The following is a 25,117-nucleotide window of genomic DNA, read 5'->3' as shown; positions in this document are numbered from 1 at the left end:
ATGCGAACAAGAGGTGACCGAGACGTGTAACCAATGGCACCCCATACCATCACGCCTGGTGATACGTCAGTATAGCGATGACGAATACACGCTTCCAATGTGCGTTCACCGCGATGTCGCCAAACACGGATGGGACCATCATGATGCTGTAAACAGAACCTGGATTCATCCGAAAACATGACGTTTTGCCATTCGTGCACCCAGGTTCGTCGTTGAGGACACCATCGCAGGCGCTCCTGTCTGTGATGCAGCGTCAAGGGTAACCGCAGCCATGGTCTCCGAGTTGATAGTCCATGCTGCTCCAAACGTCGTCGAACTGTTCGTGCAGATGGTTGTTGTCTTGCAATCGTCTTCATCTGTTGACTCAGGGATCGAGACGCGGCTGCACGATCCGTTACAGCCATGCGGATAAGATGCCTGTCATCTCGCCTGCTAGTGATACGAGGCCGTTGGGATCCAGCACGACGGTCCGTATTACCCTTCTGAACCCACCGATTCCATATTCTGCTAACAGTCATTGGATCTCGACCAACGCGTGCAGCAATGTCGCGATACGATAAACCGCAATCGCGATAGGCTACAATCCGACCTTTATCAAAGTCGGAAACTTGATGGTACGCATTTGTCCTCCTTACACGAGGCAACACAATAACGTTTCACCGAGCGAGGCGGCGCAGTGGTTAGACACTGGACTCGCATTCGGGAGGACGACGGTTCAATCCCGCGTCCGGCCATCCTGATTTAGGTTTTCCGTGATTTCCCTAGATCACTCCAGGCAAATGCTGGGATGGTTCCTTTCAAAGGGCACGGCCGACTTCCTTCCCCGTCCTTCCCTAATCCGATGAGACCGATGACCTCGCTGTCTGGTCTCCTTCCCCGAAAACAACCAACCAACCAACAACGTTTCACCAGGCAACGCCGGTAAACTGCTGTTTGTGTATGAGAAATCGATTGGAAACTTTCTTCACGTCAGCACGTTGTAGGTGTCGCCACCGTCGCCAACCTTGTGTGAATGCTCTGAAAAGCTAAAATGGTTCAAATGGCTCTGAGCACTATGGGACTTAACTTCTGAGGTCATCAGTCCCCTAGAACATAGAACAAATGCAACCGAACTAACCTAAGGACAACACACACATCCATGCCCGAGGCAGGATTCGAACCTGCGACCGTAGCGGTCGCACGGTTCCACACTGTAGCGCCTAGAACCGCTCTGCCACCCCGGCCGGCTGAAAAGCTAATCATTTGCATATCACAGCATCTTCTTCCTGTCGGTTAAATTTCATGTCTGTAGCACGTCATCTTCGTGGTGTAGCAATTTTAATGGCCAGTAGTGTATGTATTATCCTAGGACACAGAAATAATTCAATATCCAACGTAATGATACTATAATGTATTCGACAAAAAAGAGCTAGTTGGAATGAGCTGTTGGTAGAGTTAAACGGGGACCTGCTATGTAAGTACCGTTCCCTATACTCTATTGTGAACAGATTGGAATTTCAAATAGATTAAAAACTCGACTACGCTGCGAAAAAGTGATCAAGTAAAATTACTCAGCTATAGTTTCGGACGTGTGAAAATCCCTGGTATGATCACAGTGCAATGGTGTTTATAGCTGAGGGCGTCAACATGAATAAACGAATACCTACTTTGCCAGTACTGCGAATACTTTACCAAACTTTGAAGTTTGGTCTTAGGTAGACAGCTCTCTGCACTGGGCTCCTCTGCATGCTCCAAACAGGATTGTCGACCTCCGTTACGAACTGCAACCGCGGATAACTTCCCGACAAGTCACGGATTCGGAGGAGAACTTATCGATTACAAATGGGACCTGCGAAACTTATTCAGGCTACTGTGACAGTAATGACTTCTATATCGACCAAGAATTTGGTCTTCTACTCCACGATGAAATATTCTCTCTCAGGCGGTCCAGGAGAGACGCCACGACCTCTGTCTCTCTGGCGCCCCAGATGAAACTCCCCAAAAACTCTCCTCAGCGCACCAACTCTGGCAAATTAGCGCTCCTCGGCTTCCCCACGCTCCAACGCTTTCAATCGTGAATGTGCGCGGAATCACATTCCAGTCATTTTCATACCATAGGTCGTTCACAACACCTCTAAAAACACCACCCAAAATCCAGCTTCAATGGAAAGACTTGTCCCTAAATTTGACTCCATGATGTCAGCATGAACCATCTCTCGTCCTCCAATCACCTCGCTCCTTTCTTGCCGCGCACGGGAGGACAGAGGTGTGAGAAACTGGGCCCGAGAACTGAAAAAAGGTGTCTAAGTGTAGCGCCTGTCTGTCGGGCACCCCACGATGTCACACACCAAGTTCTGAGAACGCCACACTCACAATGCACATGCCTGGCGCCCAGCCGTACTCAGCAGTAAGACAACTTTGCGAGGCGCCAGCCGCTCGCTCCAAACTTCTGCTTGGCCACTGGTTTCTACATCTCGGCTGATACAAAGGCGTACCGCCAGCCGCTCCCCAAGGTGTCGCTTCTGTCGGCAACCGCTATTGTAGCTGACCGGCCGCCGTCTGGGAACTCTCTGGCCCGACCACACGCTATTCTCTCAAGCGCACTGCTCCTCGCAGAGTGGCGGCACTCACACATTCAGTAGGAAACATAGACACGTAACCAGAGCCAATATCCAATTTAATCAGAGCGAATGAAGTTAGAGCTCTCAGTTCCCGGTCACACGTTATTCCATGTCCTTAATCGTCCCGATCCCAAAGATGACATTTCGAGTGAGTGATAAAAATGGAAAGAAATGGAAGAGAACAAACCAAGAAAGGCTTAGCGTCTTTCACCCTAACTGGACTTAGCATCGGGCTGAACTGAGCTTGGGTGACAGGTGCGGGTGCATCATTCCACGCTGCTTCAACTCTATGCCAAAGTTCAGGAATTTAGTGGCTGACGAGTGGTGGCATGCCAGGAACTGGGCGGCTCATGACCAGATGTCCCGGTGATTCGGATATTTGGAGATCGTGCTGACTAGGGCAGGAGCTATGTAACGTGGCAGAGTGGCCAATACTTTCTGTACTGAATTCAGTAAGGCAGTCGCGTATTTCACTCGAAAGTGTGTATTTACTGCTTTGCCTGTTCATACTTATACTTTTATAACAACTTTATTTTGACTTCTGTTTCATTTTTGCGGAACTTTCTGCGAAGTATTCAATTTTCATGCAGATTATTAAGTGAAAAAACAGATGTATAATTATCATCTTGTCAACAACCATGGTATCGCGACTTAAAGTTTTCCCACACCAAAATAGCAATGTACGTACTGTATGCAATAACACCGAAATTATGGTAGTAATAAAATGTCCTATATAATTAGGGTATAATTAAAACATGAGTTAAAAACATTGTCAAGAGATGTAGCACAAAACTAATTCACTTAAAAGTTGTTATACAGGTGTTAATCACCCAAAACTTGCATTGCAAATACAGCAGAAATTGAAAGCGCTACTGATGTGAGGTTTTCACAAAATGGACTGGTAGCCAAGGGCTTGTATTGTTATGCACTCAACTGATTTTAACAATACTTAGGAAGTGGACTTTTTGTGCAAACAAACAGGTTTGAAAGGGAATTGTACCTATTCATATTAACAAACTAAAAGCAGAGTAAATTAGAATGTCGGTAGTGTTCGCTCTAGGATTGTAGTGGGAGCCGTATATGAGACATCGTATTTTGAAAGGTTTCCACACCGACACTTGTTTCCGCCATTCAAACTGCGTAGTTGCTAGGTACGATGTTGTTATGTTTGCTCACAGTGTACTTGTGTGTTCATTGAGTGCATTACGACTTGTTACTGAGTTAGTGTGTGACAGTCCAACCAGTAGGTCGTGAGTGGACGGTGGGAATTACCAGTGCAGAAAAAGTCGACACGCTCTTTGCTCGTTGTCTATGGAGAGTGTTGGATGAATGCAGTTCGTTTTTGTACGGTGTATGAGGCAAGATAACCCAGTAGACGTCAATCACTTCGGCAATTATTTATCAGCCTCTTCAAACAGTTACTTGAAAGTAGTAGTGCAACACTTAGACGATGTAACAGAAGGAAACAACTGAAACAGCAGAGAGGGAAATTAATGTTCTTGCTGCTGTTTCAGTTGGTCTGCACTTTAGCTCCCGCGCAATCACACGAGGAAGTGGTATGAGTCAGGCAAGTGTCCTACGCATTCTCCATCGACATAGTTCCATCCCTGTCACATCTCTCTCCATCAAGAGCTGCATAGACACGATTATGAGAACCGTGTTAACCTCTGTACTTGGGCATTAAGACAGGATGCTAGATACATCATGTACTTTGTTTAGTGATGAAGCCACATTTACACTCATGGCCAGGTAAATCGACGAGACATGCACTGCTGGTCTGCATGTAGCATGTCAGCGTGTATGGAGTGTAAATGTGTGGTTTGCGATAGTGGACCACCATCTCATAGGCTCGTTTTTCATAGACGTAACACCGAACGCGCACCGAACGCGCGAGCCACAGCCTCATAACAGACCATCTTCCACGGACGCTAAGAGACATTCCTCTGCAGACTACGAGGAACCTGTTGGACCAACATGATGGTTGTCCTGTCCATAGTTCACGAAGTACAACGGCATGTCTTCACGAATTGTTCCCATATCATTGGATTGGACGCAGAGGATCTGTATCTTGGCCGGCCCGCTCCCCAGATTTGTCGCCTGTATATTTTTTTTCTACTGTAAAAGCTGAAAGACCCTGTCTATACGGACACTTGATGATATGCAACGACATATTACTGCAGCCTGCTCGGACAACCCCACCGAAATGCCAGTACATGGGCAGCAGTCGTTCCATTCCAGACAGGAAGCGTTTGTTTCCGCTGATCGTTTTGATCAAAACCTGTAATGGCCAGCTGTCTCATTACTGGTCAGGCTCCACTCAACTATTGTATGTACTAGTGTTGCTCTTTAGTGTGCGTTACCACAGGTATTATACACGTGTCGGTCTGAGAACATTCCAAAATACGGTATCTCGTAAATGGCTCGCACTACAATCCTGCAACAAACGCCAATAATATTCTAATTTACCACACTTTTAGTTTGTTAATGTCAATAGAGATTATTCCATTTAAAAAAGTGTATGTATGCACAGAAAATACGCTTTCTAAATATTCTTACAATCTATTGATTGCGTAAAAATACGAGTCCCTGACTACCAATCCATTCGTTGAAAAGCGCACATCAACACTACTTTCCATTTCCGCAATATTTGCGGTGCAGGTTTTAGGTGATTCACCCTGTATACCGAACTAGATTGTCTATATTGCTCTGAGAAACTTAAGTAAGGGCAGATAAAGTAACATATTAACGACTCTGTGGAAACGAATGAAAGTGCTGGAGTATCTCCCCAGACGTCTCCCAGTCGAGCGCAGAAAGTTGGGCGTCACATGTGTGAAGTGGGCGTGACTATAGCGTCAAATGGGGCGGCCCCTCGACACACTGTGTGCCAATCAGCGAAAAATTACGATGCGCTGTGATGGTATGGTTACAACAAGGCCTGGAGATAACATTTGAATGACTTTTCACGGGGAAGGCTCATGGTAATGCGGAAGGACGAGGTGTGACGCGGTGTAGTCCAGGAATTTGGTATTGTTCACAGCACTGTTTCACGTGCTGGTGCCTGAAGGAGTGTAGATGGTCGACCACGGTCAACAATGGCAGAAAGGTTGTGCAATACACAAGAAAGAACTGAAATCAAACAGCGGGTGAAATGGCATGGATTCCGCAAACAGAGATTCTGTTCTCGCTCTGTTCCTCCTTGAGATCCACAGCGCCGAAGACAATGGCGCTCAGGTTGATGCCGTGTTCCTTGAATTCAGTAAGGCCTTTGACACCGTCCCGCACTGCCGTCATAAAAAAACATACGTACTTACCGAGTACGGGAGCAGATTTGGAAATGGAACTCATTCACGAAGGAAGTGGCTTATAATGTGCTTTTACGACCGATTCTTGAGTATTATTCAACTATCTGGGTCCCTACCAGATATGACTGGGAGAAGAGATAGAGAAGATCCATCGAAGAGTGGCACGTCTCGTAGCGGGATCGTTTAGTTGGTACGAGAGCGTTACGGACATGCTCAACAATCTCGATGGAAGACGTTACAAGAGAGGCATTATGCATCACGGACAGATTTACTATTAAAATTTCGAGAGAGCACTTTCTGGAAAGAGTCAGACAACATATTACTTCCCCCACATACGTCTCACGTAATAACAATGAGGAGAAAATTCGAGAAATTAGAGCCAATACAGAGGTTTACCGGTAATCATTCTTCCCACGCGCTATTCGAGAATGAAGCGGCGTTGGAGGTTTCAGTTAGTGAAACAAAAAGTGCTCTCCGCCACACACCGTTCGGTGGGTTGTGGAGAATGATGTAGATGTGGTATCGAAGCCCATTCGTCTTCCGCATCACAGTAACAGTACAAATTCAATATGCTCATTAACAAACGTTCCTCATAACGAACTAGTAAGTTGTAATTGGAAAATCGATATTTATAACATGTAGGTAAAGAACAAGTGGATTCATGCGGGCAGTTCAAATGGCTCTGAGCATTATGGGACTTAACTTCTGAGGTCATCGGTCCCCTAGGACTTAGAAGTACTTAAACCCAACTAACCTAAGGACATCACACACATCAGGATTCGAACCTGCGACCGTAGCGGTCGCGTGGTTCCAGGCTGTAGCGCATAGAACCGCTCGGCCATTCCGGCCGGCCATGCGAGCGGTAAATGAAACACTACAGATGAAACTTGCTATTATTATACAATGTTTAATACAACTGCACGAACGCGGAGAAGATATGATCCAACCAGTTCGGAAAGGTTGCCGTAATTTCTTATGAAATATTCACAGGTGCGGAAGAAGCACTGGAAGACACGCAATATCACACCCAGCAATGACACGGTGACAGCCTGGGGTGTTTCCCTGACGACCAGTACGTTGTGTTCCGTTAGCACCTGCACATTGGCGGCGCCGGTAGCGATGATGCTAAGAGGATCTGGACCGACGCCGGTCGCTGTGGCCGAGTGGTTCTAGGCGCTTCAGTCCGGAACCGCGCGGCAGCTATGGACGCAGATTCGAATCCGTCCTTGGGCATGGATGTGTGTGATGTTCTTAGGTTAGTTCTAAATCTAGGGGACTGATGACCTCAGATGCTAAGTCCCATAATGCTTAGAGCCATTTGAATTTGAACTGGACCAACGAGGAATGAGGTCGTGTGCATTTCCCGAATGAGAGCAGGTTCCTTCTGAGTACGAGTAGTGATTCTGAACATACCCTCATACGGAGCGATGTACTCCTTCCCCATGTGCCTCTTTTCTAGGGTGCATTAGTGCTGACTTCATTTTAAGGGTTCCATGCCACCGTGTGTGAAAATGGAATCCTTAAGGATAACTTAGTCGTCCGTCTTTCTGTTTCTCAAGAAGTGATAGAGATATAAAGTTAAAATTTATATAAAGTACTAAGGTCTACGGTCTATTTCTGACCCAAAAAAATCAAGTTTTTTAGTCAATGCAATCAAAAGATATAGTTATCTGTGTTGCTATTTTGATACTCGTAATTCACTCATTAAAACTTATAGGATGTCGTCCGTTTACTTAAAATCATGAAATTTATGGTTCAAATGGCTCTGAGCACTATGCGACTTAGCTTCTGTGGTCATCAGTCGCCTAGAACGTAGAACTAATTAAACCTAACTAACCTAAGGACGTCACACACATCCATACCCGAGGCAGGATTCGAACCTGCGACCGTAGCGGTCGCTCGGCTCCAGACTGTAGCGCCTAGAACCGCATGGCCACTCCGGCCGGCTCATGAAATTTAGCAAGAAGTAAGATTTAACATTACAAGTGAAGGGAAAAAATCTGAAAATCGTTAATTTGTAATTATATCAGGTAAAAATACATTTTTTTACCTTTCGTTGTCCGCCTGTCTGTCTGTCTGTGAAGCCCCCTTTTTCTCACTAACGACTAGTGGTATCAACTTGAAATTTATGTCAGACACTAAGATCTACGGTCCTTTCACGCTAAGAAATATTTAAACTTTTATATCAATGCAGTTGCGAGATAGGCTATTTGGTCAAACATATACTGATACCCGTAAGCTCATTAATTAAAACGTATAGATGAATTCTCTAAACACATAATTAAGTTCGAACGGAACGCTCAGTGCGCGTACTTCTCCTGTTTTTATGCATGACAATGTGGGGACACATAGAACTGTGCAGATGGAGAAGCTCTGACAACGAGAGGCTATACAGGCTATTCGGTAGTTTGACCGGCCCTTCCTTTCCCATGATTCAGGTCCCATCGACCACGTCTGTGATGGATTGGGGAGAAGTATTGCAAGCACGTCCACACGCACCTTTTTTTTTTTTTTTTTTTTTTTTTTCATCGGTCTACTGGCTGGTTTGATGCGGCCCGCCTCGAATTCGTTTCCTGTGCTAACCTCTTCATCTCAGAGTAGCACTTGCAACCTACGTCCTCAATTATGTGCTTGACGTATTCCAATCTCTGTCTTCCTCTACAGTTTTTGTCCTCTACAGCGCCCTCTAGTACCATGGGAGTCATTCCCTCATGTCTTAGCAGATGTCCTATCGTCCTGTCCCTTCTCCTTATCAGTGTTTTCCACATATTCCTTTCCTCTCCGATTCTGCGTAGAACCTCCTCATTCCTTACCTTATCAGTCCACCTAATTTTCAACATTCGTCTATAGCACCCCATCTCAAATGCTTCGATTCTCTTCTGTTCCGGTTTTCCCACAGTCCATGTTTCACTACCATACAATGCTGTACTCCAGACGTACATCCTCAGAAATTTCTTCCTCAAATTAAGGCCGGTATTTGATATTAGTAGACTTCTCTTGGCCAGAAATGCCTTTTTTGATGTCCTCCTTGCTCCGTCCGTCATTGGTTACTTTACTGCCTAGGTAGCAGAATTCCTTAACTTCATTGACTTCGTGACCATCAATCCTGATGTTAAGTTTCTCGCTGTTCTCATTTCTACTACTTCTCATTACCTTCGTCTTTCTCCGATTTACTCTCAAACCATACTGTGTACTCATTAGACTGTTCATTCCGTTCAGCAGATCATTTAATTCTTCTTCACTATCACTCAGGATAGCAATGTCATCAGCGAATCGTATCATTGATATCCTTTCACCTTGTTTTTTAATTCCACTCCTGAACCTTTCTTTGATTTCTATCTTCGCTTCCTCGATGTACAGATTGAAGAGTAGGGGCGAGAGGCTACAGCCTTGTCTTACACCCTTCTTAATGCGAGCACTTCGTTCTTGATCATCCACTCTTATTATTCCCTCTTGGTTGTTGTACATATTGCATATGACCCGTCTCTGCCTATAGCTTACCCCTACTTTTTTCAGAATCTCCAACAGCTTGCACCATTTTATATTGTCGAACGCTTTTTCCAGGTCGACAAAACCTATGAAAGTGTCTTGATTTTTCTTTAGCCTTGCTTCCATTATTAGCCGTAACGTCAGAATTGCCTCTCTCGTCCCTTTACTTTTCCTAGAGCCAAACTGATCGTCACCTAGCGCATTCTCAATTTTCTTTTCCATTCTTCTGTATATTATTCTTGTAAGCAGCTTCGATGCATGAGCTGTTAAGCTGATTGTGCGATAATTCTCGCACTTGTCAGCTCTTGCCGTCTTCGGAATTGTGTGGATGATGCTTTTCCGAAAGTCAGATGGTATGTCGCCAGACTCATATATTCTACACACCAACGTGAATAGTCGTTTTGTTGCCACTTCCCCCAATGATTTTAGAAATTCTGATGGATTGTTATATATCCCATCCGCCTTATTTGACCGTAAGTCCTTCAAAGCTCTTTTAAATTCCGTTTCTAATACTGGATCCCTTATCTCTTCTAAATCGACTCCTGTTTCTTCTTCTATCACATCAGACAAATCTTCACTCTCATAGAGGCTTTCAATGTATTCTTTCCACCTATCTGCTCTCTCCTCTGCATTTAACAGTGGAATTCCCGTTGCACTCTTAATGTTACCACCGTTGCTTTTAATGTCACCATAGGTTGTTTTGACTTTCCTGTATGCTGAGTCTGTCCTTCCGACAATCATACCTTTTTCGATGTCTTCACATTTTTCCTGCAGCCATTTCATCTTAGCTTCCCTGCACTTCCTATTTATTTCATTCCTCAGCGACTTGTATTTCTGTATTCCTGATTTTCCCGGAACATGTTTGTACTCCCTCCTTTCATCAATCAACTGAAGTATTTCTTATGTTACCCATGGTTTCTTCGCAGCTAGAAGCTTCCAATTGTTGTCAACAGTGTTGATGGAGTAATGGAGCACCCTGCCACAAGAAATCCATAACAACCTACTAATCAGCATCTACGTTGCAGAACATGCATTGCTGTACGTCGTGATCACACATGCTATTAAGGACCATGTCCTGCCTTTTCTGATGTCCAGGGGACCATCATACAACGCGATGAGCTCAGTGTAATTATTGTCTTCGAATAAAAGTGTGAATTCTATTTGTCTCATTGCGTATTTGTCTCAACTATGTTCTGTACTATAATGTAGGAGTTCTCTCTATGATAGTCCAGGTTTCATCGAGCTATCCCTCTTGGCAGTGAAACATCAAGCGAAAGTTACTGTCGTCCTTCAGTTTTGAGTAATATTTTCCAATACCACGTACCATAGCGACGGTAACCCAGCCATTTACCGTGCTGTACGGCATCATTGTTTGTAATACTCTACTCGCCATTAAAATTGCTACACCAAGAAGAAATGCAGATGATAAACGGGTATTCATTGGACAGATATATTATTCTAGAACTGACATATGATTACATTTTCACACAATTTCGGTGCATAGATCCTGAGAAATCAGTACCCAGAACAACCGCCTCTGGCCGTATTAACGGCCTTGATACGTCTGGGCATTGAGTCAAACAGAGCTTGGATGGCGTTTACAGGTACAGCTGCCCATGCAGCTTCAACACAATACCACAGTTCATCAAGAGTAGTGACTGGCGTGTTGTGATGAGCCAGTTGCTCGGCCACCATAGACCAGATGATTTAAATTGGTGAGAGATCTGGAGAATGTGCTGGCCAGGGCAGCAGTCGAACATTTTCTGTATCCAGAAAGGCCCGTACAGGACCTGCAACATGCTGTCGTGCATTTTCCTGCTGAAATTTAGGGTTTCGCAGCGATCGAATGAAGGGTAGAGCCTCGGGTCGTATGTTGTTGTTGTTGTTGTGGCCTTCAGTCCTGAGACTGATTTGATGCAGCTCTCCATGCTACTCTATCCTGTGCAAGCTTTTTCATCTCCCAGTACCTACTGCAACCTACATCCTTCTGAATCTGCTTAGTGTATTCATCTCTTGGTCTCCCTCTACGATTTTTACCCTCCACGCTGCCCTCCAATACTAAATTGGTGATCCCTTGATGCCTCAGAACATGTCCTACCAACCGATCCCTTCTTCTGGTCAAGTTGTGCCACAAACTTCTCTTCTCCCCAATCCTATTCAATACTTCCTCATTAGTTATGTGATCTACCCATCTAATCTTCAGCATTCTTCTGTAGCACCACATTTCGAAAGCTGCTATTCTCTTCTTGTCCAAACTACTTATCGTCCATGTTTCACTTCCATACATGGCTACACTCCATACAAATACTTTCAGAAATGACTTCCTGACACTTAAATCAATACTGGATGTTAACAAACTTCTCTTCTTCAGAAACGCTTTCCTTGCCATTGCCAGCCTACATTTTATATCCTCTCTACTTCGACCATCATCAGTTATTTTGCTCCCCAAATAGCAAAACTCCTTTACTACTTTAAGTGCCTCATTTCCTAATCTAATTCCCTCAGCATCACCCGACTTAATTAGACTACATTCCATTATCCTTGTTTTGCTTTTGTTGATGTTCATCTTATATCCTCCTTTCAAGACACTGTCCATTCCATTCAACTGCTCTTCCAAGTCCTTTGCTGTCTCTGACAGAATTACAATGTCATCGGCGAACCTCAAAGTTTTTATTTCTTCTCCATGAATTTTAATACCTACTCCGAATTTTTCTTTTGTTTCCTTTACTGCTTGCTCAATATACAGATTGAACAACATCGGGGAGAGGCTACAACCCTGTCTCACTCCTTTCCCAACCACTGCTTCCCTTTCATGCCCCTCGACTCTTATAACTGCCATCTGGTTTCTGTACAAATTGTAAATAGCCTTTCGCTCCCTGTATTTTACCCCTGCCACCTTTAGAATTTGAAAGAGAGTATTCCAGTCAACATTGTCAAAAGCTTTCTCTAAGTCTACAAATGCTAGAAACGTAGGTTTGCCTTTCCTTAATCTTTCTTCTAAGATAAGTCGTAAGGTCAGTATTGCCTCACGTGTTCCAGTGTTTCTACGGAATCCAAACTGATCTTCCCCGAGGTTGGCTTCTACTAGTTTTTCCATTCGTCTGTAAAGAATTCGTGTTAGTATTTTGCAGCTGTGACTTATTAAGCTGATAGTTCGGTAATTTTCACATCTGTCAACACCTGCTTTCTTTGGGATTGGAATTATTATATTCTTCTTGAAGTATGAGGGTATTTCGCCTGTTTCATACATCTTGCTCACCAGATGGTAGAGTTTTGTCAGGACTGGCTCTCCCACGGCCGTCAGTAGTTCCAGTGGAATATTGTCTACTCCGGGGGCCTTGTTTCGACTCAGGTCTTTCAGTGCTCTGTCAAACTCTTCACGCAGTATCATATCTCCCATTTCATCTTCATCTACATCCTCTTCCATTTCCATAATATTGTCCTCAAGTACATCGCCCTTGTATAGACCCTCTATATACTCCTTCCACCTTTCTGCTTTCCCTTCTTTGCTTAGAACTGGGTTTCCATTTGAGCTCTTGATATTCATACAAGTCGTTCTCTTATCTCCAAAGGTCTCTTTAATTTTCCTGTAGGCGGTATCTATCTTACCACTAGTGAGATAGGCCTCTACATCCTTACATTTGTCCTCTAGCCATCCCTGCTTAGCCATTTTGCACTTCCTGTCGATCTCATTTTTGAGACGTTTGTATTCCTTTTTGCCTGTTTCACTTACTGCATTTTTATATTTTCTCCTTTCATCAATTAAATTCAATATTCCTTCTGTTACCCAAGGATTTCTACTAGCCCTCGTCTTTTTACCTACTTGATCCTCTGCTGCCTTCACTACTTCATCCCTCAAAGCTACTCATTCTTCTTCTACTGTATTTATTTCCCCCATTCCTGTCAATTGCTCCCTTATGCTCTCCCTGAATCTCTGTACAACCTCTGGTTCTTTTAGTTTATCCAGGTCCCATCTCCTTAAATTCCCACCTTTTTGCAGTTTCTTCAGTTTTAATCTACAGGTCATAACCAATAGATTGTGGTCAGAGTCCACATCTGCCCCTGGAAATGTCTTACAATTTAAAACCTGGTTCCTAAATCTCTGTCTTACCATTATATAATCTATCTGATACCTTTTAGTATCTCCAGGGTTCTTCCATGTATACAACCTTCTTTCATGATTCTTAAACCAAGTGTTAGTTATGATTATGTTGTGCTCTGTGCAAAATTCGACCAGGCGGCTTCCTCTTTCATTTCTGTCCCCCAATCCATATTCACCTACTATGTTTCCTTCTCTCCCTTTTCCTACACTCGAATTCCAGTCACCCATGACTATTAAATTTTCGTCTCCCTTCACAATCTGAATAATTTCTTTTATTTCATCATACATTTCTTCAATTTCTTCGTCGTCTGCAGAGCTAGTTGGCATATAAACTTGTACTACTGTAGTAGGTGTGGGCTTCGTATCTATCTTGGCCACAATAATGCGTTCACTATGCTGTTTGTAGTAGCTTACCCGCATTCCTATTTTCCTATTCATTATTAAACCTACTCCTGCATTACCCCTATATGATTTTGTGTTTATAACCCTGTAGTCACCTGACCAGAAGTATTGTTCCTCCTGCCACCGAACTTCACTAATTCCCACTATATCTAACTTCAACCTATCCATTTCCCTTTTTAAATTTTCTAACCTACCTGCCCGATTAAGGGATCGGACATTCCACGCTCCGATCCGTAGAACGCCAGTATTCTTTCTCCTGATAACGACATCCTCTTGAGTAGTCCCCGCCCGGAGATCCGAATGGGGGACTATTTTACCTCCGGAATATTTTACCCAAGAGGACGCCATCATCATGTAATCATACAGTAAAGCTGCATGCCCTCGGGAAAAATTACGGCTGTAGTTTCCCCTCGCTTTCAGCCGTTCGCAGTACCAGCACAGCAAGGCCGTTTTGGTTATTGTTACAAGGCCAGATCAGTCAATCATCCAGACTGTTGCCCTTGCAACTACTGAAAAGGCTGCTGCCCCTCTTCAGGAACCACACGTTTGTCTGGCCTCTCAACACATACCCCTCCGTTATGGTTGCACCTACGGTACGGCTATCTGTATCGCTGAGGCACGCAAGCCTCCCCACCAACGGCAAGGTCCATGGTTCATGGGGGGGCTCGGGTCGTAACACATCTGAAATGTAACGTCCACTGTTCAAAGTGCCGTCAATGCGAACAAGAGGTGACCCAGACGTGTAACTATACCCCATACCATCACGCCGGGTGATACGCCTGTATGGCGATGACGAATACACACTTCCAAAGTGAGTTCATCGCGATGTCACCAAATACGGATGCGACCATCATGATGCTGTAAACAGAACCTGGATTCATCCGAAAAAAATGACGTTTTGCCATTCGGGCACCCAGGTTCGTCGTTAAGTACAGCATCGCAGGCGCTCCTGTCTGTGATGCAGTGTCAAAGGTAACCGCAGCCATGGTCTCCGAGCTGATAGTCCATGCTGCTGCAAACGTCGTCGAACTGTTGTGTTGTCTTGCAAACGTCCCCATCTGTTGACTCAGGGATCGAGACGTGACTGCACGATCCGTTACAGCCATGCGGATAAGATGCCTGTCATCTCGACTGCTAGGTATACGAGGCCGTTGGGATCCAGCACGGCGTTCCATATTACCCTCCTGAACTCACCGATTCCATATTCTGGTAACAGTCATTCGATCTCAACCAACGCGAGCAGCAATGTCGCGAAACGATAAACCGCAATCGCGATAGGCTAGAATCCGACCTTTATCAAAGTCGGAAACGTGATGGTAAGCATTTCTTCTCATCACAACAACGTTTCATCAGGCAACGCTGGTCAACTGCTGTTTGTGTATGAGAAATCGGTTGGAAACTTTCCTCATGTCAGCACGTTGTAGGTGTCGCCACCGGCGTCAACATTGTGTGAATGCTCTGAAAAGCTAATCATTTGCATATCACAGCATCTTCTTCCTGTCGGTTAAATTTCGCGTCTGTAGCACGTCATCTTCGCGGTGTAGCAATTTTAATGGCCAATAGTGTAGTAAAGTTCAGAACACCACCACAAAACACTGAATGACTATGCAGTATCACTTGTGCGCCAACATAGTTCTCGGTATTAATAAAAATATTATCGATGGGTTTATACAATGTAGCGCAGGTATGCCATCTCCTCCTGCAATAACGTGGCATTTTCTGTGTGAGCTGCCTAGTGCTGTTCCTCGAGCGGCTGCACGAAGACTGACACCTTCTTACCAGATTCATTACTTATACAGACAAAACTGTTGGATTTCTGGTCCTGATAACCAACGCCAATGGCTGGGTGACTGTCGCCTTAGTACTCGGTCCTAACTGTTACTTTATCACTGTATCGTTTTGAGCTGTATGAAACAGTACTTGTAATTACTGAGAAGTTATTTAATATGTCGTGACAAAGAGCCTATGAGTCCAGCTCAGTCTTTGTGGAGCCAGTGCGTTAGTAATCCAGTCTTTGTCAAGCTCAGTTGTGATTATAGGTCAGTATTGTGTTTGTGGATTTCCGGAGTAGTCTCCCACTCGGATATCAGGGTGGGGACTGACAAGGAGGAGATGACCATGATAAAAAGACTGAATAATCAATGAAAGGATAACGTTCTACGAGTCAGGGCGCGGAATGTCAGAAGCTCGGACGTGTTAGGGGAATGCAAAGACTGTCTAGATACAGTAGGTGTGGGTATTGCAGGTATAGTAGGTATCAGTGATACATTGGAAATCAAAATGAACGCCTTGTGTAGACCAGTCTAGAGTTGGTGTGTTTCCTCCAACCTTCAATATGCAGAAAACTTTATCAGCTAAAGAGTTAAATCTGCAGCGAAGTATCATTAATAAGTTACCACCCACGGACAATGGACTAAACGGAAGCTAATTCCAAGTGAAGTATCACTAATGAGTTACCGCCACCGACAATGGATTAAAACGGAAGTTAATTCCAAAAACTTACATTGACAATTGTTCTCAAAGTGTTGCTAATTCTTTAAGTCAAGCACAACTTGACATATTCTGATAAATTTTAATGTATAGCAAAAGGTTGTTGTAAGCTGTATACGCACTATGTCGACGTTCGACTTGTACTTTGTTGTTTAAAAATAACATAACGGGGACCACCCATGGTATTTAAGGGGAGACGGAAGGCAAGTGGGCCTCAAAAATTCGATTCTTAGATTTTAGCATATTTGAAATGCCTGGTCTTTCGTGTGTGACACAGTTTTTGTTTTATATAAATACGACAATTTTTTCGTGAGATATGATGGTTTTCCTGACGCTCTGTGCAATCTGGGGACGGTGACGGCAAGGCTTATGACAAGGTATGTGCAGAACAGCCCTATGGTCCTAATGTCACAATTTTTAAATTGTAGTTCATTGGGCATGTCCAGAAGAGAATGGGGTCCAGGTTGAGAAGATTATTGAAAGAAAAGTCAAAAATAGCATTGGAAGATGGTAAGAAGATAGGTGATAAAGGTCGCCTGACAAATGTTGAAATAGATAGATTACAGAATTCTTATGGCTTGGCCATAAGAGGAAATTTAGGGAATTAAGAAAACATGTAAAAAGCGGTATGGGCTATATTTTTCCATAAGCTTTCTACAAATGAAAATCCAGTGCACAGTCTTTGCCCGAATGATCCTGACATTTGGTGCAAGTACAGGAGAAGTGCCAGATATGACTACAAACATTCTTTACCTGCATCAATAATGAATGAAATTAAACCCAAATTTAGAGACCTTTGTAAAGATACCTTGTTGAAGAAATGTCTTCATGGGGAAACCCAAAATTTAAATGAATGTGTGAATTCTGTCATTTGGAACCGGTTACCGAAAACTGTATTTGTTCAGTTTACAACCTTCAAATTTGGCGTTTATGATGCTATTTTATGCTTCCGTGGTGGTTTAATTAGAAAACTGGATGTTTTGGAATTATTGGGCATAAAATCTAGTGGAAATACTGCAAAATCCTTGGCGCAAATAAATAAAGAGAGAATCCATAAAGCAAATACTGCTAATTTAAAATGCACAAAAGAAGCCAGACAGAAAAGAAGAGGGACCAAGAGAAGAAAAGATGATCAGTATGATTCAGATGATGGTCAATATGGTGCAGGAAAATATTAATGGTAAGTAATTCTCATCAATAACTATACTAGAATTGCAATATTAAAATGAAAATGTATTTTTCTCAAAACTACATTTTTTTTACTTTCAGGTACCATTATTTGATTAACTAATGGGCTAGAAACAAGAAATTTGGTCAATTTGTACTGGAGATGGTAATAAGTTATTACAAGTAGATTGAGAACCACCAAACAATCAGAAAGTGTTTTATAATAATTAATGTACAAAAAATTTAAGTTTTACTAGTGGAAGTATAAATGTTTTTTCTTCTAAACCATAAAAGGTATTATGTATATTTTCCTTGTAAATTGAAGCATATATATATATATATATGCGTGTGCGTGTGGCGCGGCGCGGGTCAGCGCGCATTTTCGTAACTTAATTAAGGTCCATGTGGAACAGCGCAAATTGGGGCGCGACGCAATATATATATATATATATATATCCAGTAATAATTTCCTTGTTTTATCACTTATAGTTCTTTTGAGAAGTGTACCTATTCAAAGGGTAAAATAGCATTGGCAGAATAGGGATAAAAATTGTCTAGCGTCTCCCCTTAACTGGTTGGCGACTATGCGAAGCAAAGGTAATCGTGTTGTCTATCTAATGGCGCCATAGCCAGTACGGCGGGGTCCAAGTCGAGACGCGCAGAGTGCGTGTGGCGCGGCGCGGGTCAGCGCGCATTTTCGTAACTTAATTAAGGTCCATGTGGAACAGCGCAAATTGGGGCGCGACGCAATAACAATGGTTACGCGACTCACACCTGGACCTGCCCGCGTGGCGCAGTGTGGTTTTGGCACACTTCAAAGCGCCGCGCTTAACGCCGGATAACATCGTGGGAGGGGTGAGGTGGAGAGCGGGAAAGCGGTCCTCCCATATGCTCTCTTTGCCACCGTGCATATGGGCAGCGCTGGTGTTGGCCGTCCGAAAAATATTGCCTTGCTACTGTATTTTATCGTCACTGAGTAGTGTTCCGTTTTTCGCCATTTAAGCTCTCGACCTTTTTTCATTCGTACATTATTTTTTCAGTTTTTTTATATCTGTATAGTTTTACTGTTTTCTTTCGTTATTGTTTTTTTCTTTTGGCAAGAACAGTGCACAGTTCAATTGCTGGCGAGCCGTTAGCTACTGAGATTATATATTCTGCATCTACAATATCTTCAGATGCAAGATGGGACAGACGATTCATCGTGAGGGAAATGAAATACTAACGAAGAAGCAAGACAGAAAATTTTAAATGTATAGCGATATAAGGTGGTATACGTGCTGCCTATTATGCTGAAGTTTCTGTGCGATACGTTATAAATTTTGAAAATTAGGAATTTCCACAGGTAAATCCCATTTGTACTCGTGGTAAAAAGCGTCCAATTTCTTAAGTATACAAGTTGCACTGTGATTACTTCGATATAATACTACATGCATCGTCGGTAAAGCAGATGCCAGACAGAGATTCATTGGAAGAACCCTAAGAAAATGCAATCTGAAGACAAAGGAAGTAGGTTACAGTACACTTGTTCGCCGACTGCTTGAATATTGCTCAGCAGTGTGGGATCCGTACCAGATAAGGTTGGTAGAAGAGATAGAGAAGATCCAACGGAGAGCAGCGCGCTTCGTGACAGGATCATTTAGCAATCGCGAAAGCGCTACGGAGATGATGGATAAACTGCAGTGGAAAACTCTGCAGGAGAGACGCTCAGTAGCTCGGTACGGGCTTTTGTTGAAGTTTCGAGAACATACCTTCACCGAGGAGTCAAGCAGTATATTGCTCCCTCCTATGTATATCTCGCGAAGAGACCATGAGGATAAAATCAGAGAGATTAGAGCCCACACAGAGGCATGCCGACAATCTTTCTTTCTACGAACAATACGAGACTGGAATAGAGGGGAGAACCCACAGAGGTACTCAAAGTACCCTCCGTCACGCACCGTCGGGTAGCTTGCGGAGTATGGATGTAGATGTAGATCCATGCGGACATCACACTTTCACTGTAAGCCAGAAGGAGTCGATAAATCCTCACGAATGACCATGTTTTAATTGACGCGTCGCGACGAGAAAAAGCATTTCAATGGATGCATACACGATATAAGCATTAATAAGCTAATTGTACAACTGGCTACGAAAATGAAGAACGTCGTCAATGCCCGCAGCTCGTGGTCGTGCGGTAGCGTTCTCGCTTCCCACGCCCGGGTTCCCGGGTTCGATTCCCGGCGGGGTCAGGGATTTTCTCTGCCTCGTGATGGCTGGGTGTTGTGTGCTGTCCTTAGGCTAGTTAGGTTTAAGTAGTTCTAAGTTCTAGGGGACTGATGACCATAGATGTTAAGTCCCATAGTGCTCAGAGCCATTTGAACGTCGTCAATGTTACTCCGAAAGTATTAGTATCTTGAGAGAATGTAGTGAACTGATATATTTAATTTATTAAAATTTATTACTGAGAAAGGCAGGCCTACATTCATAATAATGTTTCTCGAGCAACGTAAACTCTTCCCATCACAAGGCACACCTTGCTAGATGCCACATTCATGTCGCGATCGTTACCCTCAGCTACTAACGCGCTCTGTGCAGTGGATCAATTATTTACTTTTCTTAGCGCCATTCTGAAGTAGTTTGTAGACTCAGCATCGCTCATCTTGGACATAGTTTGAAATTGTCCACAGCTGTTCCTTTCAAAGATGAATATTTATTTCGTGATTCGAATATTTTCAAAAATGGTTCAAATGGATCTGAGCTCTATGGGACTTAACATCTGTGGTCATCAGTCCCCTAGAACTTAGAACTACTTAAACCTAACTAGTCTAAGGACATCACACACATCCATGCCCGAGGCAGGATTCGAACCTGCGACCGTTGTAGCGGCCGCGCGGTTCCAGACTGAAGCGCCTGGAACCGCTCGGCCACACCGGCCGCCTCGAATGTTTTATAGATTAATAAATAAAGCAACACTTCGTCTTTAGCATTAGTATCCGAATATGATTCGGAACTCGTGTAACAATAACAACTATTTTCTTCGCGAATCACGCAGTGTCGGACTGGCAAGCCGTAGGTGAGTAACCACTGTCCGGCACTTGCGCGCCACTCCGCCTGAACTCAAGGGCACAATCGCCAGAGGCGTTTCAATGTGCGCTGGACCGCACGGCATATGTGGAACATGTGCGTTGTAATGTCGCGTTACTTAACACGTGTTACGATAGTCTCAAATTGCGCTCACTCTAAAGACCACGTGCAGGCATGTATGACGATGATGAAAGCAATGAAGCTGCATTCGTTCTTATCGGAGAGTCTACGCACGCACGCGTATATTGTGATGCTGTACACAAAATGGGAACACGTCTGAAAATTGGGTGTGGCACCACTCATGTTTCCACCGTTGTCGTTGGACGCACCGCTTGGTTTGGTCGTCACGTCAGGTGAAACTGTAACAATGTCGTTGTGTTGAAACTCCGTGGTGATCCAGTCGTCGACGCGCCGTGCATGTGGATACTTGTCTGGTTGCAAACAACTCATTTCCTCACATAAGGTACGTGACGTGGCGGCACGATATTGCACGGCCAGCAAATAGTATGTTTTTTCACTCGGCATTAGGCACTTGAGGCCGTTCAGATCCTTCTTTGTGTAGGGTATAACCCTCCTGAATCCATCTATTCCATCTTCTCATGCAGTCGTTTTATCCTGACCAACACGAGCAGCAAAATCGTGGAACTATACAGCGAGGTGACAAAGTCATGCGACACCGCCTAATATCGAGTCATTTTGCTCCAGGTAGTGCAGCAACTTGATGTGCCATCGGCTCAACAGGTCGTTGGAAGTCTCCTGCAGAAATATTGAACCATGCTGTGTCTTCTCGTATAGCCGTTCATAACCGCTGAAGTATTGCCGGTGTAGGATTTTGTGCTGCCGGTGTAGGATTTTGTGCACAAACTAACCCCTTGATTATGTCCCATAAGTGTTCGATGGGATTCATGTTGGGCGATCTGGAGGATCAAATTGCGAGGTCCCGGGGCTAGCAGTGTATTTAACACTAAATTCTTCTAGAATCTTCAAATGGAAATGATGCTCTAAGCCCCCCGTTTTCTAATTCCGACTTTTGCTGTTGCACATGGATTAAGAAGAAACGCAAACTGACTCTAATCAAAAATGGCTATGAGCACTATGGGACTTAACATCTGTGGTCATCAGCCCCCTAGAACTTAGAACTACTTAAACCTAACTAACCTAAGGATATCACACACATCCATGCCCGAGGCAGGATTCGAACCTGCGACCGGACTGAGCGCCTAGAACCGAGAGACCACCGCGGCCGGCTGACTTTAATCGATCTGGCTTACCGGTCGTGATGGCTGGTTGCTTCGACGTCCAGTTGTGGTGATGATAATGTCGCGAGTATAGCCCGAAACAAATTATCCTAGTCTGGTTGTTCCAGACTAAATACTTCCTATCAATACAAATGCGCATCTGAGGGAGACTAAGATGGCTGACAGTGCAATGAGTGATTTTAAAAAGCGAAGTCACACATTAATTCCGATACAGTCAACTTTAGCCAAAACTGCTCAAGACGGACAACATAGGCCGCTTATACGCAGAACTCTCAATTGCCAACTGTACTCGGAAAGTTACGTTGAAGTCGAAACTTCAGCAACTTCGTCAAACAGTTACAATTAAATGAAAGTATATTAGACAGCCAACGGAAGGCAGGCTGTCCACAGCAGCGAGAGTTCAGTCTTGTAACCTACTCCGACCTAAAGGTGAGAGCCGACTCTCTCAAGAGCACCTGTACTAGCCGAACACAGAACATTCCTGCCCCCACGACAGTGGCCGTGGTTAAACGTTCCAATCAGCTACTCGAAAACCGGTGGAAAATTTTACTCTATTGCCGACGCACCACTATTCCACCAATGGAGATACTTGGCGGAAAATTTCTGCGCCGATTTTGCTACGTCACGGAACTATCCCCTGAGCAAGCCAATCACCGTTATGATTTTGCAGTAAACACAGTAATTTGCCCGCCAAGACTGCCTGGAAACACAAGTCATTCCCACGCCTCGCTGGTAGCCCACCAGAAAGTGTTTTCACTAAGTTTCTGCGAAGTAACGGAATCTCTTGCCCAGCCGCTCAGTCAGGCCCCTGTGGGCTTGTCGCCCCCGCTCTTATGACAATATCGGCGTCTGGAAAGCATCCACTCGACTCCCTCACGCCCGTCAGCTTAACCCTTTCAAGATCAGCAGAACCCGCCTGCCACCGGACCACCCGGGTGACGAGAGACGCTGCGCGGGAAGTCCGCGTGTGAAGAACAGCAACTTTTCACCGCATGCAATTAGAGAGGAAAATCGAATTACTCAGAGTAAGATAGAAATATGAGAGAGGGCTCATGCCACCTCTCAAAATCATTCGCTCGAATTGTCCGGAATGTTCTTCAAACCAGTCGTGAACAATTGTGGCCAGGTGACATGGTGCATTGTCATCAATAAAAATTAAATTCATGAATGGCTGCAAATGGACTCCACATAGCCGAACGTAACCACTTCCAGACAATGATCGGTTCAAGGACCCAATCCATTTTATCTAATCAAAGCCCACAGCATTATGCAGCCACCATCAGCTTGCACAGTGCCTTGTTGGCAAATTGGGTTCACCACACTCAAACCCAACCATCAGTTCTTACCAACTGAAATCGGACTCATCTGACCAGGCCGTGGTTTTCCAGTCGGCTACGGTCAAACCGATATGGTCACAAGCCCAGATGAGGCGCTGCAGCCAAAATCGTGCTGTTAGAAAAGGCACTCGCATTGGTCGTCTGCTGCCTTAGCCCATTAACGGCAGATTTTGCAGCACGGTCCTAAGGATACGTTCGTCGTACGTCCCACACTGATTTTTGTTGTTATTTCATGCAGTGTTGCTTGTTTGTTAGCACTGACAGCCCTACGCAAACAACGCTGCTCTTGGTCATTAATTGTTGGTGGTGGGAGGTAATGCCTGAAATTTGTTATACTCGGCACTGTGGGTCTGGGAGTATTGAGTTCACTAACGTTTTTTAAAATGGATATTCCCATGCTTCTATCTCCAATCACCATTCCGCGTTCAAAGTATGTTAGTCCCGTCGTGCGGGCTCAAACACGTCACTAATCTTTTCAGATGAATCACCTGATAACAAGTGACAGCTCCGCCAATGTTCTGCCCTTTCACAGCATTACTCGTAACTAGCTTGTGCAGCTGGCTTGGAATGCTGAATTCTTCCTGTAGTAACCTACATACCAATTTGGCATCTGTTGCAACCATGGTGTTGCTATTGTACTGGCCAACAGTGCCTTATCAGTTTGTAACACGTGAGGGTTGAAAACTATAGATTGGCATGTGCCTTTTTGTCTAGACAAAACTGCTCTTACAGCTGCTTAAAAAACCTTCGAACAGAAGTTAGCACACTGTATATGTACCTCACATTCTCAATATTTCCTTTAATCTTTGTGGTATGCAACGCAGAAAAATTTATGTCGCAAGTTGGACAACATTTCTGTACTCTTGAAGACCTATTTCACTGAATTGAATCTTCGCAGTAAAGTAACTTTCTCTTATAGATGTGTTAGGGTCATTCTAAAATTAGTAGAGAGGTTGGTTCAACTGGTTCAACTTGCTCTGAGCACTATGGGACTGCTTAAACCTAACTAACCTAAGGACATCACACACATCCATGCCCAGGGCAGGATTCGGACCTGCGACCGTAGCGGTCACGCGGTTCCAGACTGGAGCGCCTGTAACTGCTCGGTCACCCTGGCCGGCAGAGAGGTTGGACATTACGAATCATATAGGCAGAGGTGTCCAACCTGCGGCCGAAGCAAGTGTCATTGCGGCCCAAGAAATGAGCATTTACCACACAGTCGGTATAAATTAATAAACAAATAAAAATTAAAAAATTAAAAATCATCAAAATTCCATTTATGTAACGTTATGATAAAGTGAATATTTTCAATCAATCTTGAAGTCTTCTTTCTTTCTTTCTTTCTCTCTCTCTCTCTCTCTCTCTCTCTCTCTCTCTCTCTCTCTCTCTGAGTATGATGCAGCAGCTAGGGAGTGACGGTCTTCGCCATAAGACTCGAATCGTTTCTTTGGTGTAATTAACAATCTTCCGCCATTATTCGGGAGAGTGATCCGCAGCAGCTTATGCTAAATTCTGGCGGGCTACAGCTATAGAACACTGTATTGTGTTCAAATTCTCCTTAGAATTGACTGTTCGGCAGCAGCACGTGGAGGCAAGGAGCTGAGTTGCCACATCCAGCGCGGAACGCGCCCGTTATCCCACATTTCATTCAGATATGTGCGAACTTGCACACTATTCAGCGTACAAAAGTAGAAATGGCATCTAACGTGTTCTCGAAGAGTTGCACTGCCTTCTCGTTTTAGATTTACTAGAGGCAATAAATTGTAACGTGACATGTTGAAAATATAAGAAATTGCATTTCTTAGGTGGATTTTATGCGAACCAAATCTTAGGAAAAAATAACATTTTCATCTGTTCCAAATTGCAACTCTTTTAGATATCTCTTGCAGGAGACGGTTTGAGTTAA

This window comes from Schistocerca serialis, chromosome 1, assembly GCF_023864345.2.
Source record: "Schistocerca serialis cubense isolate TAMUIC-IGC-003099 chromosome 1, iqSchSeri2.2, whole genome shotgun sequence".
Taxonomy (NCBI): domain Eukaryota; kingdom Metazoa; phylum Arthropoda; class Insecta; order Orthoptera; family Acrididae; genus Schistocerca; species Schistocerca serialis.
Note: the sequence above shows the minus strand (reverse complement) of the source record.